We start from the raw sequence: 18,112 nt of genomic DNA, 5'->3' as shown, positions 1-18,112 counted from the left end.
TAGTATCTACCAGACACTCTGATGCACACCCTGAACTACCACAGTAAAATCATGGGATGTTGTAAGAAAAGGTTTAGAAAGAAGATAATAAAGGACTTAGAACTCAAAGTCTCCCAGAAGTTCATTTCATCCATAACAGGATAAAATAGTGAAAACAGTGTAACCGAATACTTTGTTTTAAGGGTGTGACACACTATGTTTTTTAAAGCATATAAAAGCCAATGAAAACCTTTATTGAAGCTGATGTTTTCTGCTGTGATTGGCTTGCTTTACTGGGAGTGCAGGGTGACAGAATGCTCTTCTGCACGTAGCTTGAAGACGAAGACAGGCTGCTCCTTTCATTTCCCCTTACAAGGGCGTAACACCATTCTATTAGTCCCTGTAAGCACTTAAATTCGACATAAAGGATTGATAGGTACAAACCTTGGAAAGGCAAGGGTACTGGATAAACAGAAGTTATTAACAAAGCACTAACACAAACCTAAGCGATTGGGCCTATTTGACCCACTTTCTTGTTTCTTTACCGAAAACTACATAGAAGCATCTCTGCATTTTTCATGCAGTGTTGTAATTACAGAGCACATTTTTCCATCTCATGATTTTTGAAAGTTTTTTTTTCAATTTGACTTTCTCAGTAAGTTAGAAAAAAAAAAGTAAGAAGTAAGTAATATATAGAATTTCATTATCTGCAGGAATTTAGTGACTTTGTAGTAAATAAGTTTAATCAATTAAACTGTATTTGACAGTTTGACATATAGTTCATGTTAGTTTGCAAATATCTGAACAGTTATAAACTACAGAAGGCCTATATTTTTATTTACATAAGATTTTTTCACCATATATTGTTTTTACTTTCACCCAATAAGACATAAGAAATTATCAGCCAATTCATACTGAGGAAGTATCATTCAGTTATTTTACAAATATTTATTAAACATCTGACACATGCCAGGCAAAACTAGGCACTGGGACATGATAGTAACATCTACAGCAAAATTTTGTTGTCATCAAATGTATAATGATCGAGCACAGAAGAGAGATAAACAAGAAATAAAATAAAGAAATAAAGGATGCTAAATTATAATGATGAAAGTGCTCACAGAAGCACCTAACTTAGTTTAGGTGGGATGTGGAAAGCTTATAGGAGTTGTGACCTACAAATATCTCCCCTCTGGTATTTATAAGGACCTAAAATTATTCATTTGTTTGTTCCCAGGATTACTGTATGCTCCCAAAAGCATGTAGTGTCTCAAGGAAAGTGACTGTTTTGTTCACTGCTGGACCTTCAGCATCTAAACAAGGTTGGGCACACAACGAGCACTCAATAAATATCTGCTGACCACATGACTAACTTGGAGGAAATAATGCTAAGAAGGTAGATAGCAGCCCTCTAAGCTATGCTGCGATGTTTATACTTTATTTCCCAACCAATGGGAAGCCTGGATTGGTGTTCAGCAGAAGAATGTCACGATCTCGCGGATAGCACCACACTAGCTTCATAGAGAAAGTGGGTGGGGCAGAAAAGGGAAGGCTGATGACCTTTAGTACCAGGAGCTATGACTATACTCAAGTGTGGGTCATAATTGTTCGTGATAGCAATAGGGATGGAAAGCAGTGGACAGATTCAGGAGATATTTAGGAAGGAGAATCAATAGTCCTTGGTGACTGGATTGGTGCAGGGAGGGAGGGGATTAGTCAAGAATGATTCCAAGTCTGAATCACTGGGTGACTGGATGCCGTTACTATTCATTAAGACAGGAGGCAATGGAATAAGAAGTTTTCTTGGGGAATATCAAAAGTTCAGTGTTGAGCTTGCATATTTTGAGACACTTGCATAATATCTAAGTAAAAGTATCCAACAGATAATTAAATAAATGGGTCCAAAGTGAAGAAGGGTGTCTGGACTGAAGATACAGGTTGAACTTTTAGTTCAACACAAAAACTCAGCTGAATCCCAAACTTGTTAGGAAGTTACAAACAGAACAGAACAGAACATTTTTTTTCTTTGCATTTTCATGACACTTGGTGTGCCACATTTGCTAAGCATTAGCTGCTGATGATGACAACTTCCTGGTGTCAGACTAGTCTTCAAGTTGAAGTGCCCAATGGCACTGACAGGGGACTGGCCTAGTGCAATTTCCAAATTGCTTGGCAGCCAAAGAAAGTGAAAAACTCATTACCAAGCCATCTGTTCTGAGATTCTGCCCTAATTTCTAGGCCAGAGGAATTTGAATAATTTCAAGAAAATTTAAATAGCACACACAGATTGGTAATTTCACCATCATTTGCTATCAGCTCTATAGCTTAGTTTCTTGGGCATTAACAAAAACCTCAGAAAGTTGAGCAAGGTGGCAGTATTAGCAAGTAAATACCCTATGTAGCCTTCTTTTCAGCAGACAAGAATACCAAAGGTCTTTCCATTAGGCATACTACATCTTGTCACTAATGGGTTTTTCACCCTATTTCTGTGATCCACCTTTAGTCCTATATTAAGGTATTCCTGTACAATGAAATCAAAAGGTAAGAGTACAATAAAATAAATCTAGTGGTTAATTTGAATCTCTTGCTCGTTGCAGAGAAACTTTCTTGTGTTCAAATCTTTCCCTGCTTCCTTTCAGTTCTTCCTCCTCTTTTTCATTCCATTCTTGTTTCTCTTCCCTCCTTCCTCTACTCCTTCTTTTCCTTGGGTAATCAAAGAACATGGGATAGTGAGTCAGGCAAAGTTGGGTTTGGCTCCTATCTCTACCTGGTTTTAATTAGAGTCTCTGAATCTGTTTCCTACATTCTAAATATTATTATTTAAAATAATATTTTTATTATTATTAACATTGATGATTTAAAATGTCACAGGGTCACTATTAGGGTTAGAGGAGAAAACATAGAATTGACTGCATAAAGGTGGCTCACAGTGGGTAGTCTATAAATAGAGTTTATATTCTTTCCATTCCCAATTTTCTCCATTAAGAGGGCTATTGGACCTCAGCCAATGAAACCTGTTAAGCATAGCTGAATTAGATTCAGTGAGTGATAGAAGAGAAAGCCAGATGGTAATGAGCTCAGAAGTGAGTGAAAAATAATGATTTATAGACATTAGTGGCACAGCCACTCTGTCAAGAAGCGGAAGAGAGTAAAGGGATGTAAAACAATGGAGCAATAGTATGAAGGAGAATCAGAGTCAAGAATATAATCTTTTTTGGTGATGGTTGGTTGTTTCTTTGGGGTGGGAGGCTTGAGTATACCTGTATGAGGGGAGAAGAGAACTGATGGAGAGGAGGAATATAAAAATGAAACACCAATAATAGAGAAAATACCTTGAGGAGCTAGAATATTAAAAAGTTTCATATAAAAATGAATTGCCAAATGAACACTAACTCCTTATGGGAAGGCAAACAGGGCCTTTGGAGACCTGGGCTCATTGTGACTCAGGACTTCAATAGACTGTTATTATCAGCTGACAGCATTCAGCGCTGAGAAGTACTGTAGGAGGCCCTGCAGGCTGGCCTTTTCCTAATGCCTGAAACGGCAATTGCGCGTTCTGTGTTAAGTGGTTAAGAGAGATGTACCTTAGTTAAGAGCCTACGTGGGGGAAGAACAGACCTCAGTTTGAATATAAGCTCCATCACTTATTTTTTGTGTAATCTTTGGAAAGTTTTTCAATTTTAGTTTCTTTAATTCTCAAATAAGAATGATGGCTCCTTCATAACAGAATTGGAGATAATGTATTCCAAGTAATTAATAGTGATTAGCATACAGGAAATTATTTTCATCATGAAGTGTTAGAGTACTGTCATTTGCCTACTTGGTTATTAGTGAATAATTTCTTGTTTTCTCTTCATGAAAGCTTGAGCACACTTAGTATAATCTGCCTGCAGAGATTTGAGCTGATATCGCTGTCACTGATGTTATCCTAGGGTGGTCAAATGCAGAAGTTGTCCCAGGATTTAGAATGTGGCTTGAGCCAATAGAACAGTGACATTCCCTTAAAGAAACCCAGGCTTTTTGTGCCCAGACACGTGTGACACAAAAATTATCCATGGTATCGAGCTTCAAAAAGAGAAAATAGGACCTTATCAGGAATCTTCCCTAAGACTTTGGTATCTCTTCATCTATTTTCTTCAGTTTTAAATCAATATGATTCTTTCCCAATGTGATAGCAATTATGACACCAACAAAAACACAAAATACAAAAATTCAGAAGCGAAAGGAATATCTCATTCTACTATTTAATTATGAACATTATTATAACTCTTGTTATTTAACAAGCATTTGGCCAGTATTTTTAACCAGACCAACCCATTAAAAGTAATTTTTAATGTAACAAATTTAAAATGTCCAAGACTTAGTTATGAATAGCTCAGTTTTTGTCTTGCCTATTCTCAATCCTGAGTCCATATTCTACTAGAAAAGGTGGAATCTACATTTAAGTCCTATTATATCATTAAATTGAATACTGAAGAGTATTTTGAATGGCCAAGAGGGCTAAGTAAGAGGGCAAAGGGAGGGATCAGGAAAGGCCAAATTGAATGAATCTTTGGTATCATACAAAAGCACCTCTCACGTGCTTATAAGTCAGCAGTAGATCTTATCAAGTGCAGATTCTTATTCAGTAGACCTCAGGTGGGATCTGAGGTTTTGCATTTTTAACAAACTTCCAGGTACCAAGGTTGTTACTGGTCCTCCACCACCACATCCTAGAGTGAGGAAGAATCTACTAGTAATGAATGGGAAGGGATGGTGACATGTGCCGTGCTGCTCAGCATCATAGAAAACACCAAAAACTCAACCATCAGCCATCACCAGCCATTTGGATTCTCTCATCCTTTTTTTCACTTAAAAAAAAGTGTTATTGCCCTGGCTGGTGTAGCTCAGTGGATTGAGCGCGGGCTGGGAACCAAAGTGTCCCAGGTTCGATTCCCAGCCAGGGTACATTCCTGGGTTGCAGGCCAGAACCCCCAGCAACCGCACATTGATGTCTGTCTGTCTGTCTGTCTCTGTCTCTCTCTCTCTCTCCTCCTTCCCTCTCTAAAAATAAATAAATAAAATCTTAAAAAAAAAAGTGTTATTGTTGTTCAATTACATCTTTCCCCTATTACTCTCCCCTGCCCTACCTACCCCCCCACCTCCACCTTCAACCGTCACCCCATTGTCTTCGTCCATGGGTCCTTCATACATGTTCCTGGACTTGACCCTTCCTCTTCTTTCCCCCATAGTCCCTCTTTGCCCTCCCCTCTGGTCACTGTCAGTTTGTTCTTTATTTCCATGTCTCTGGTTCTATTTTGTTCACTTGTTTGTTTTGTTGATATTATCCATTTATAGGTGAGATCATATGGCATTTGTCTTTTATTGCTTGGCTTATTTCACTTAGCATAATGCTCTCCAGTTCTATCCATGCTGTCATGAAGGGTAGAAGTTTTTTTTTTCTTTCTGTTGTGTAGTATTCCATTGTGTAAGTGAACCACAGTTTTTTGATCCACTCATTTATTGATGGGAACTTAGGCTATTTCCAGCACTTGCCTATTGTAAATAATGCTGCTATGAACATTGGGGTGCATAGGTTCTTTTGAATTGATGATTCAGGATTCTCAGTTGTATAATCCCAGCAGTGGAATTGTGGGGTCAAAAGGCAATTGCATTTTTAGTTTTCTGAGGAAATTCCATACTGTTTTCCCACCAACAGTGTACTAGGGTTCCCTTTTCTCCACATCCTCTCCAACACTTGTTTGTTGATTTGGTTATGATGACCATTCTAACTGGTGTGAAGTGGTATCTCATTGTGGTTTTAATTTGCATCCTTCTGATGGCTAGTGATGCTGAGCATCTTTTCATATGTCTCTGGGCCCTCTGTATGTCCTCCTTGGAGAAGTGTCTGTTCAGGTCCTTTGCCCAGTTTTTAATTGGATTGTTTGTCTTCCTGGTGTAAAGTCATGTGAGTTCTTTATGTATTCTGGAGATCAAGTCCTTGTCTGAGGTATCACTGGCAAATATATTTTCCCATACAGTTGGTTCCCTTTCATTTTGCTGATGTTTTATTTAGCCATGCAGATGAATTCTCACATCTTTTTAATATAACAACTCTCTGATATTTGATACTAATAACTGACATACCCCTCTACCAGCAGAAGGCATAACCTCTAGAAACGTATTTTTATCTAGAAACCTGACGGACATTGGTCTAATAGGGAAGTAACAACAACAAGGTGACATCATCTGCTGAGGTGACAGGGCAAAAAAAAAGAAAAAAAAAAAGACCAGGATCATAATTGACTGACTGTCCTTATCAGAACTGAGTCCATACACCTGAAACTAATACAACATTCTTCGTTAATTATATCTCAATAAGAAAGAATTGGGCCATTCCTTCACATACTCCATTGGTGAGTCTAAAGTAGATCCTTTGGGAAAGTTATAACAAATCTTATCAAGATATTCTTTTCTGTTGGGCCTAACAATATGAAGTGATTCCTCTCCACTTTCTCTAGAATAAAACAAGTTCAGATTCATATTCAATTTCAATAGACTTTAATTACATACTAAGCCATTATTTTACAAGGAAGAATTGAGAAAACCTTAAAGAAGTGGTGTACCCTCATTACTTTTAGAATTATTTGCTTTGTTGAACACAATAAGAATTACAATGGAAATCAATACTCTGATTTGTCTCTTTTTAAGAGTATCTATTTTTATTAGAATATTGCTTTTTTTTGAGAGCAGTCACCCTTTTTAGACAATGAAGACTAACTATGCCCAACTGCTTTCAATTGTGGTCAGAGGTAGTCAACACTCTTGAATGACCTCAGAAGAGATGGCTAAATGTATACTGTGCATGAAGATGCTTAAGCAGAAGTGAGCCATCACACATGGTTAAGTGTTTTATCTTTAGCAGCCAAAGAGAATGTCAGAAGCCTCATTTTGGGCCTAGATAAGCATCCTGCCCCAAGCTTAAATGAGCACACAGCACACCATTTCAATAGCCGTGTGAGTGATGACTCTAAGTATGCCGGCTGACACCTTCACTAAACCAGCGTTCTTGGAAACAAGGCAATCTATAAATTCAGAGAAAAAGATTTTGCTAGCTGGATGTTTATATCTATATTTGCTACCCGGGGAGAATAACTTTATTTCAGAACAAGTTGTATAATTAGAGATATATCTGAAATTTTGCAAGAGTAGCAGATGCTTTTGTTTTGTTTTGTTTTGTTTTGTTTTTCAGTCATTTCAGCTATGTTTTTCTGGGTATCTTAATGTAAAATGACTCTTGAAAGAAATGTTTTTGCAAATGTATCTTTTTGAACTGTTCCCACCCTCTGGGCTGAAGAGTTCGTGAAATTTCTTTAGAAATGGAAACCTTGATTCATATTTCACTGGTATTTTTGAAGAGGCTGCAGCACCAAGGGACATGTGTCTACTTATCTTCATTGCCCTGGTAAGTAGGGAAGCCCCCTGGAGAAGGGGCAAGCACGGCCTGTCACGGAGAAGCCAGGGTCTGCATTCCCTGTGAGGGCCATTCATCCTGTCACCAACACGCTGCCGTATTTAAACTACCCAGACAAAAATAGATCACGGGCTAAAAAAGCAGTGGGATGAAGTCCAGAGCTAGAAGCTGAACTGCTTCAGTCCTGTCTGTGAAGATGACTGCCCAAATGTAAGTAACCTTGGTCAGGTTTGTTCACTGAGGCTGTGTGTGAAGAACTGGTCCACCTGTCCTGTCAATCACATGAACAACCACTTTTTAAAATAATGATGAACATGGACAAAGAAATTGCAGCAAATTAACCTGAAGCTGATGTACCAGGTTGGACTACCACTGATGACATTTGGATAGGAAGCAAAATATTGAATTAAAACACATTTGCCTTTTTAAAACAAGCAGTAAATTTTGAAACAAATGACCAACTTCAATTAATAATGATATGGGGACAGATGGAGAAGGTGAGGACATTCTGTACCCTTGTCTCTCCTTATGGGGGGGTTGGCCCTGGTGCTGTAGGACCAGCTCATTTGTCCTACTGTTTCTAGGTCTGAGATCTGATTGGAGTAAATTTTACCTTCCCTGGAGTTTAATTTTTATTTGTTTGTTTTAATAAAACTGAAGTATCTCACTACATGATTCCTGGTACAGCCATTCACTTTGTAATTACAATACCACTAATAAATGAGCATGTATTAAGTGATGAATATGCTAAACAGATTATCTAATTAAATCTACTCAGAAATCCTTAAAGATAGCTATTATTAGTCTCAACTAGAGATAAAGAAATTGAAGCCTAGAGATCTTCACCATTCAATTTTTTGAAGAAACTCCATGCTGTTTTCCATAGTGGCTACACCACTTTACATTCCCACCACCAGTGCACAGGGGTTCTCTTTTCTGCACATTGTCACCAACTCTCACTTCCTTTGTGTTTGATAATGGTCACTCAAACAGGTGTGAGGTGATACCTCATTGTGGTTTTAATTTGCATTTCCTTGGTGATTAGTGCTGTTGAGCACCTTTTCATGTACCCATAGTTCTTTTGTGTGTTTTCTTCAGATAAATGTCTATTCAGACTTTCTGGCCATTCAGATTGTTTAGGGTTTTTTGCTGTTTTTTTGTTTGTTTATTTGTTTGGATTTTTTTGCTATTGATCCATATGGGTCCTTTATATATTCTGCATATTAACCCCTTGTCAGATATATGATTCTGCAAATATTTATGAATTACAAATATTCAGTAGGTTACCTTTTCATTTTATTGATGATTTCTTGTTCTATGCAAAAGAATTATTCTTTCTGTGTAACAATTATTTATTTAAAAACAGTTTGTAGTAATGTTTGGTGATGATATATATCACCTTCACACATTTGGTAAATTTTGGCTTATGATCATAAAAAGTCTCTCATTTTGTTATTTCAGTGAGAAACATTTTTTTTTTTGGTTGCTGAAAACAAGTATATCAGGGTAATCTTGGAGAAATTAGCATAATATGTGGAAGAATGTTAAGATGTTTGATCTGTAAAGTAAATAAAAAAGGAGCAACATATTTTCAGTGGGATTTGAGAGTTCGAGGATAACTAGAGTTTACAGAGTTCTATCTACTACCTGTTGGGTCAATTGTAAAACAAATTTAAGTCAGACAGTTGTTCCATTGAATTAATTAGATTTCCTCTTTCTCTCTCTAATTATTATATAGCCTAGTAATTAAAAAACAATGTATGGCACAGTTGCATCTGGACACTTTGCAAATATTATATAATTAGAAACAGCATGTAATTGTTTTTGTAACGCTTTCCATAACACCAACCATTCACGTATTCTGTGAAGAGCAAGAGTAAAACAGCAGGTGTGAAATGCAGTGGAGTTATTTCAAATTTTCCATAAACTCACACTTTTGAACATTACTGGTCTCCGTTTTTTCCCCAGTACTGGGATTTCAGACCCAGGCTTAGCAATTTCTTGCTGCATTTGTTCATTTGTTTCCCGTGCCTGTTACGGCATGACTTGATCATTGTTTAAATGCATTTGTGGCTCCAGAAACTGAGGGCAAGAAAAAAAAAAAGGAAACGAGAGTGTGTTAAGCAAGAATTCTCTGTTTTATAATAAAAGAGGCCATTGAATGCCAAAGCTGATTACAAAACAAACCCCATCAGGGTCTAAAAATTCCACCAGAGAATAAAGCATGATGGGAATTTTCAAGTCAATTCTAACTTCTTTTCTGCCTGCAGGAGTTCTCTGTTAAAAGGCAATATATTAACTCATTTTTATTTTCTGGTAAGGTTTCAAAGAAAAGTATTTTAATATGCTATATTTTATGATATATTATAGCCAATTTATGTTTTAACAAGTTCATTCATTTAAAAATTATAATAGGTTATCTAATACATTTACGTTTTACAAACTAGATTTTTCCTCTTGAAGTATGGCTTGCTTAGATTTTTTTTTAAATCTCAGTTTCTTTACCGGATGGTTCCATAAATATTCACAATGTATAATTTTGGGTCACACATTTCTTACAAAGACCTTAGCCAACAATAGATCATGAATAATAATGATAACACACTTTGCTGGTTCTGCTTTAGGATTTTAATTAAAAGTCAGCACACAGCAGTAAGAAGGCAGCATATAGGTGATTTGTGAGTTACAACATACCAATGTAAATTCAACTTGTATATAAGTGTTTTATCATCCAAATATCCCAGTTTCACTAAATCCTGAGAGGCAGTAGAGTCCAATGGAATTCCTTAGATAATGTATCTCGAATTGTTTTCTCAGTGGTAAATCGGAAATGACAATACCATCAACTAGAAATGCAAAAAGAAATGAAACCTGAACCTAATTATAATTTATTGGTCATTCACCTAAGCACTTTCTGCAAATTCATATCTAGAGTAATATATACCAACCCAGTTTCATAATACTGCAGATAGTGTGATTTATTAAATTTCTATAAATCTCTGAAATATGTTCCTTTAAAGAGTAATTTATATCTATATCTATGTCTATGTCTATGTCTATGTCTATATCTGTACCCTCTTCCCCATCCCACCCATGCTCTAGGTGTGGTACCTTCCCAGGCAATGAGACTTAGCCTCTCTAGCCAACACATTGAACTATACATGTATCCTTGGCTGAAGGGTATTAGTGCACCATATTACAAACGGCCTCCTGCCAAAGAGTACTCTACCTGATTTTCCTAATATGAGTGGGTTCTAAAACATGTATTCTTTACTCTGCTATGGCTGTTCTTTCTACTATTTATTTTGTTATGGTGAAGAGTTTTAACCTGTAATGTACAACAAAAAGAATGAAAGTGATACTTACACCCAAAAAAGGTGGTGAAGAGGGCGAGCACACCACAAGGGTTCTTCAAGGAAATGACTTACGAATCAGAGAGTAAAGCATTTACTAATTTTTGAAAGTCCTTTGACCTTCATAAACATTACGCCAAGCTTGAGGACCAACCAGCAAAAAGAGATCATTCGTGTTGATTGCCTGGAGAGCATCTCCTTGGGGCTGTCCTCCGAAGAACCCACAGAGAAGTGACCCTGCCATTTCTACAAATGCATCCCCTGAATTAAACCAGGTGTGTTATATGCACAAGTTTTCTAGAAACATGTTCTCCTTTGGAAAGTAATTTAAAAGATACAGCTTTTTAATGGGACCAAAGGTGTTCAGGAAACTCTCTGATCTAATGAACAAAACAAACTGATGAACAAAATAGGACCAAAGGTGTGGATACACGGAGCAGACTGACAGGTCTCAGAGGCAGGGGTGTGGGGGAGCTGGAAGACATTATCCAGAGAACACATGCATACCTGTAAGACCATGGACACAGACAACAATATGGTGGGCGCCAGGGTGGGGGGGAGGAGCAGGGGCTGGGGGAGGGGGGCAACTGGGGCAGGGGGCAAGTAGGGGACATGTGCAAGTGTCAACAATAAAAACAAAACTTTAACAAAAAGCAACTGTCTCAATCATGAGGCACATTACAGAGAGAAGAGAGGATCCACATGCGGGGAAGAGTAACAAGAGTGAAAGTGTGCTGAGAGAGAAAATAAATAACAAGCTGATCTAAGTTTAAATCTCATGCCTATTCTGGCACACTTAATACAAAATGTAAACCACTCTTCCAAAGGAGGGAGGAGAGGCTGAGAACGGCAGAAGACAGTGGGCAGATCTGTCCATAATGGTAAATATATATAGTAAGTGGTTAGTAAATGAATTCACAGACAGCTCACATCACCCAAGTAAAATTAGCCTCTCACTAGAAAATGAAGGTCAGTCTTGTTTTCCAGATGGTAGACAAAATGTTGTAAAAATTGTGCCAGCAGGAAGATTCCACAGCAAGTATATACTTTACCACTTTTGATATTAAGTAAATAAAGATGATTCTAAGATATCATAGTGAAGTTGTATATTCAAAAGAGAAGTTTTATTGCAGCTACTTACTTAGGGGAAAACTCTATGAAAAACTGTGTAAAGGATCTTTTTTCCAAATTGTTAACCCTGATGGGTCTTTCTTTAGATCCACTTCGTGCAAACTGGCTCTATGGCAATCAAACTGACTCCTAGGAAATATATTTTGCTTCCAAAATTTGGACGTGCCTCCGCAAACTTTTAATTTTCATGTTTTCTACAAACATTTTCACCTTCTCATTTCTATATTTCACAGATTAGGAGAGACAATATGTAACTTTTCCATACTCCTCTTCCCTACCCTCATCTTTCCTATACAAACATATATTTTGGGGGGAGGGAAGTTAAATAAAAGAATATCATCTTTACAGCACACAGATCGGAGAGGTTAATCTCTGTCAGCCATTCTACCTGCTCCTGCTGAGTCGTCAGAGGTTGGTGGGCTGGGGTTGTGGGGGCTGAGGCAATAGCAGTGTGAGGGCCCCGGACATGACACACTCATTCTATTGTGTAAGCAGTGACTGGGCTCACTGGCTGTGCTGGAGACACCTTGGTCAGTGAGGTGCAGCCCTGCTATTTGAAACTTTCATTTTAAAGGCAGGAAAGCTAACACATAAACAAACTATAATAAAATTGGAAATGTTATGACAGAAACAAATGAGGGTAGAAAGATAATAATGGTGTTGTGTATATTGCGGATGGAGACCCACTTTAAACAGAATACTCAAAGCCAATGAGGAGGAGTTGGCTGTGGGAAGTCAGGGAGGCTTTTACTGGGGGAAAACAACCCTCCCTGGGGTGGAGAGAGTCTGAGCCGCAACAAAGGCTTTGAGCAGACACCCCCAGTACTAGCTCCCCACTGCAAAGGTAGGCATGGCTGACTTACAGAGAATGGACTGCAGGACACCAAGAGAAAATGGGGAGGGGCTATTGCAGGAGTCTTGGTTAAAGAATCAGGCAGCTGGGACTAAGGTGGGGGAGAGGAGATGGAGAGAAGTGAAGATAAATAGCTTGCTGATGGAGTGGGTGTGGGGATGCAAGAAAAAGGAAGAATCAGCAATGACTCCCAGGTTCCAACCCTGAGCATTTGGGTGGCCAGTGGTGGCATGCACTGACATGAATAAGACCAGAGACTGGAAATCAGAATGGGGGACAAGGATAGGGTGATTGAGACCAAGAGTTCCATTTAATGCTCTTTTAATGGATTGACGCTGGATGGTGGCAACAGAAGTGGCAATAAGAAGAAATTCACCTACAAATAACCTCATCATTGACCCTATTTGACCCACTTAATATCTGCTTTATAAAATGAAGAGATTACAAAACTAAACACTGTAATTATCCCTCTCAACCTGGCGTATCAGTACGTATGTGAGAACTGTGAGTCTCACTTAATGCAAAACACATTTGAGCTTCTCAGAAGTAGCGAACATGTGTGGAAGGCTCATTAATTTAGTATACAGGAATGTGTTGTTGCATGCAGTAGTGCTAAAAATAAGAGTAGAGGTCTAAAAATAGTAGCACAGTTTCCTCCCCATAAAATGCTTTCTCTAAGAGATTAACAAGTGGCATTGCTCTTGTTCATAAATCCTGGCCTACTTTAAGAGCCTGTGAGCATTAAAACAAACTCATGATACAGAGAGGTATCACTGCCTTATTTGGAATAAAGTCTATTATATTTAGAGATTACATTATTCCCATTTTCCTTGGAGTTTTGTGCTATTAGAGGAGACTCCTACAGGTTACATATGGATTTACTTAAAGTTCTGGACTGGAGGAAAATTTACTAATTGTACAAGATTACTCATAGAAAGCTAACCATGGCTCTTTGTGCCATAACAGTTGTTTCATTACCCTGAAATGTCAATGTTTTATATGAAATAGTATATAGAGTAAGTTATTGCCCAAACTTCATTGTCCCCTAATACATATATTAGTCCATTGTCAGAGTTCTGAAGTGTTGAGAATATAGTTCATTACTGAATATCTTTAGAGAATGAGGCTTCCCAGGCAGGTCGATTTGAAAGAATACACTAAAAGCACAGGTATCGGTGTCAGAAACTGTGTGAGGGCTCAGGAGACAGAGTGAGGGTTGCATCATGTTTTCATAAACTGCCTCCAATGTCCACTTCTATTTTTTGAATAGTAGCTAATATTTATTGAACACTTAGTGTGTTCTAGTAAGTGTTCAAAGTAGTTTCAAGAAATAACTCAGAGTCAGTTATTTTGCATACGAATTGTCCCACACATGAGGAACGGGATGACCAACTTGCCCCAGTTTGCCTGGGACAGCCTCAGTGATATTTTTAATTGGAGTGAAGTTCATATAACAAAAAATTAACCTTTTTAAGGTGTACAGTTCAGTGGCATTTTACACATTCATAATGTTGTGCAATGACAACCTCTATCTAATTTTAAGACATTTTATAACCCCAAAAGGAACTCTCTAACCAAGTAGTAGTCGCTCCCTCTATTCCCACCACTCCCAGCCAGCTAGCAACCACCAACCCACCTTCTGTCTCAGTGGATTTACCTATTCCTGACACTTCACATAAATGGGATGATATAATGTATGTCCTGTTGTGTCTGGTTTCTTTGACTTGCATAACTTTCCTGAGGTTCATAGACATTGTGGCATGTATCAATACTCCATTCCTTATTTTGGCTGAGTAATTCCATTGTACATACATCTCATGTTTGTTTATTCATTGTCAGTGGGTGGACATTTGAGTTGTTTCCGTTTAGCTATTGTAAATAGTGCTTCTATAAACATCCATGTACAAGCATATGAGTACCTGTTCTAAATCCTCTGGGATATTTACCCAGGAGTGGAGTTGATGGGTTGTATGTCAATTCTATGTTTAACTTCTTGAGGAATTACAAACTGTTTCCCACAGGGCCACACACTTTTACATTGCTATCAGCAATGTAAGAGTGTTCTGATTTCTCCACATCTTTGTAAACATTTGTTATTCTTCATTTGTGTGGTTTTTTTTACAGAAAGTGTAGCCATTCTATTGGCTGTGAAATGATATCTTTTTGTGGTTTTGAGTTTCGTTTCCCTAATTTCTAATGATGTTGAGCATCTTTTCAGGTGTTTGTTGGTCATTTGTCTATCTTCTTTGGAGAAATGTTTATTTAAGTGCTTTGTACATGTTTTAATTGGATTTTTTGTCTTTTATTGTTGAATTGTAAGAATTTTATGTATTCTGAATATTACAGATTTATCTGACATAAGATTTGCAAATATATTTCCCCCATTGTATAGATTGCCTCATCACTTTCTTGATAATGTCCTTTGATAAACCAAAGTTTTAAATTTTGATGAAGCAAATATATCTACTTTTTCTTTGGCTGCTTTTGATATAATATCTAGTAATACACTGCCAAATCCTAGATCACAAAGATTTAGGCTTATATTTTCTTCTAAGTGTTTTATAGTTGTAATTCATATATTAAGTAGTGGTTTTATTTCACACTAACTTTTGTATATGGTGTGAGGGAGGGGTGTATATCCAGTTGTCCCAGCACCATTTCTTGAAGAGTCTATTCTTTCCCATTTAATTATCTTGGCCCTCTTGTCAAAATTAATTGGCCATAGATGTATGGATTTATTTCTAGACTCTCAATCCCACTCCATTGGTCTATATGTCTATTCTTATACCAGGGCTCAAATTCTCACTTCTTGAAGTGGAGGCTCATAAAAGCAATGAGAAGTTCATATCAAAAATACACAAAGATTTAACACACACACACACACACACACACACACACTTCCTACCACTGAGGGACTCGCAGTCTAAATCAGCGGTGCCAAACCTCTTGAAGTCATACAAAATACTTTTGTGAATGTGCAGATCACCTTTTTTAAGGAGAATTATCCATAGTTTTCCTTACATTCCCAAAAATATATGTGACACAAAGGGGTAAATGTATATTAAGAGAACAGCTGTTCTCAACACTAAGTATACAAGTATCCTGACAAGCTATTAAAACTAATGACCCTTGAGACTCATATCTAAAGGTTCTGATTCAATCAGATAAGAGTAGAGCCCATGTATTATGGGTTAATATGAGTTCATATATTTTTTAAAGCCCCAATTTATTTTAATTTGTGGCCAGTGTTGAGGACCCTTGGTCTAAAAGGAGAGTCATCATTATCATACAATAGTATCATCTATTATATATTGTATAAATAATTGCAAAATAGTGTGATAACTGCCAAATACAGAAATTTTTAATAAATAATCTCTTTTTCCTTATCACCAATTATAATCTGGATATTTCTGACATTTCATAATGACTTAGAGAAAATTTAAGAGAACTTTTAACTGTAATCCCCTGTATCTTCTTTATTTGCTCTACTGGTTTACGAAAAATAAACTTGGTACCGAGCCCAGTTTGACTACAGCCTTATGAGAAGCCCTGAGTCAAGGCCACCAGTGCACTGCTCCTGGGTTCCTGGCCCTCAGAAACTGGGTGAGATAACAGATATCTGTTATTGCTAGTGACAAAGTTCTGGGATTTTTTGTTATGCAGCAAAAGATAGCAACACAAATGGTAAGTAACTATCCAATCACAATAAAAAATAAGTATCATCTCCCCCGGTGCTCTCTGTGCAGAAGAAAGGCAGAGGTTGGCCCTGGGGTTAGGAACTTGGACTCCCTTTGAGCACTGTCACTTGTTCAGGGAAATGAGAATAACAATGCTTGTGTCCTTGGCCAGAATTGCATCACATGTCCATACCTAAAGCAACGGTGACTCATTCCTTTTGGCTCAAGCTGAGGCTGTTGATAAAGTGCATGACCGGATAGAGGAAAGTGGGTATATATACAACACTAGGGTCTATTCGGGGAAAAGTTACATGCTTTTGAGTGATCAACAGAAACCGTCTCCCACCATCACACACTAGCACAATGACCTTAAACAAACAGCTTATCCAAGCCTCCCAGAACAGAAACAGCTGGAGACTTGAGTGTTTGCAGTGGGATAAGTAAATAAAAGAAAGATATACAAATTAAATTTAAAATTAAATCTAAAATATGTTGCATGCCAAAGACATATGACTTTGATGTAGCCTCCAAAACTATTCTGCACTCGTCATATAAAAATGAGACCAGAGATCTGGCCATCCCTATCATAACCATCTATGGCAACAGCAGGAATGAATCATGATGTAAATGTGATGGTATGTACTATAGGAAATTAATAGTATCTAAAATATCATCTAATCAGAAAAAAAAATATGTTTTTCAGAAGGTGAAATGCTGTCCGCTTAGCCCATCTAATAGTAACGTAGAGGTTTAACTAGCATCTCTTTGGTTCCAATAGAGAATGATTTTCTTATGCCAAGAAATAGACAATTATAAAAGAGATAGAGTAATAAATTTTCACTTTCTTCAACAAATGAACAAATAGTGAAACAGCAGAGGACAGCCCTGTATAGATAGATAGAATGGAAAGAAAATTATAGGAGAGTTTTATCAAACACTTTAAATCTTCAATTTTTGTAGATATGTAAGTTTGCTGAATAAGTACTTGGAGCCCATATTTTTAAATAGCATATTTTTCTGTACCACAAATGATTTTCTATCAATCTTTTTTCCTAAGCTAGTGAAGACTTACTAGATTTCACTGCCCCTGTGTATGACCAGCATTATACAATATAATATAGGTTAAAACCACAACAACAGCAATAACATCGACAGGCTTTATATGACATAGTAAAAAAGAGATCACCTGGAGAGTATTATTTTACAACTTCTCTCAGGTACTTAGTAGCTCCGCACAGGCAATGTACTATGGAAACAAGAGTCGGTTTTAACCTCTCCATTAGGTCCTGGCTTGAATATTCAAATTACTGTTCACACTTGGAGTCATATAAAACGTTGTGGGGTGAGGAGTTGCGGGGAACACAACAAATGTAGATGAGATCTTGCCAGTGTTAAAGTATCACAGTATGATATTCTGGAAGTTATTAATTCTAAGCTCTAAATATGTTTTCTTGCTAGGCAAGACTTGAATGATGTACTTGGGCTAGTTTCAGATAAATCCTTTATTAAAAGACTACCATGTTTCTATTATGCAATATATCTTGATTGTTCCTCTCTATATAAGACAAACATATAGCTATTTTATTTTAGTTTTAGTTGTAAGACTGCTGGAGTTAGAATCCTAGACCCACCACTCACTCACTTGTTACTTAACCACTTCATTCCT

General features: G+C 37.3%; 1 long non-coding RNA gene across 2 annotated transcripts in view; it reads right to left on the bottom strand.

The window, feature by feature from the left end:
• Positions 1-6,453: 6,453 nt before the first annotated feature.
• Positions 6,454-18,112, bottom strand: part of LOC118499117 — a 72,431-nt gene continuing 60,772 nt past the window's right edge. Inside the window, exons 3-4 of one of the 2 annotated variants that reach the window (XR_004901636.1) lie at positions 9,365-9,514; positions 6,454-7,440 (exon numbers count right to left, since the gene is read on the bottom strand). This is a non-coding gene — a long non-coding RNA (uncharacterized LOC118499117). Of the gene's footprint in view, positions 7,441-8,880; positions 9,515-18,112 lie in introns of those variants that run through there. The other variant, XR_004901635.1, reaches the window with a different exon arrangement.

The sequence above is a fragment of the Phyllostomus discolor genome, chromosome 2, assembly GCF_004126475.2.
Source record: "Phyllostomus discolor isolate MPI-MPIP mPhyDis1 chromosome 2, mPhyDis1.pri.v3, whole genome shotgun sequence".
Taxonomy (NCBI): Eukaryota; Metazoa; Chordata; class Mammalia; order Chiroptera; family Phyllostomidae; genus Phyllostomus; species Phyllostomus discolor.
The sequence above is the reverse complement of the archived record's forward strand: the minus strand, read 5'-3'. Positions and strand labels throughout refer to the sequence as shown.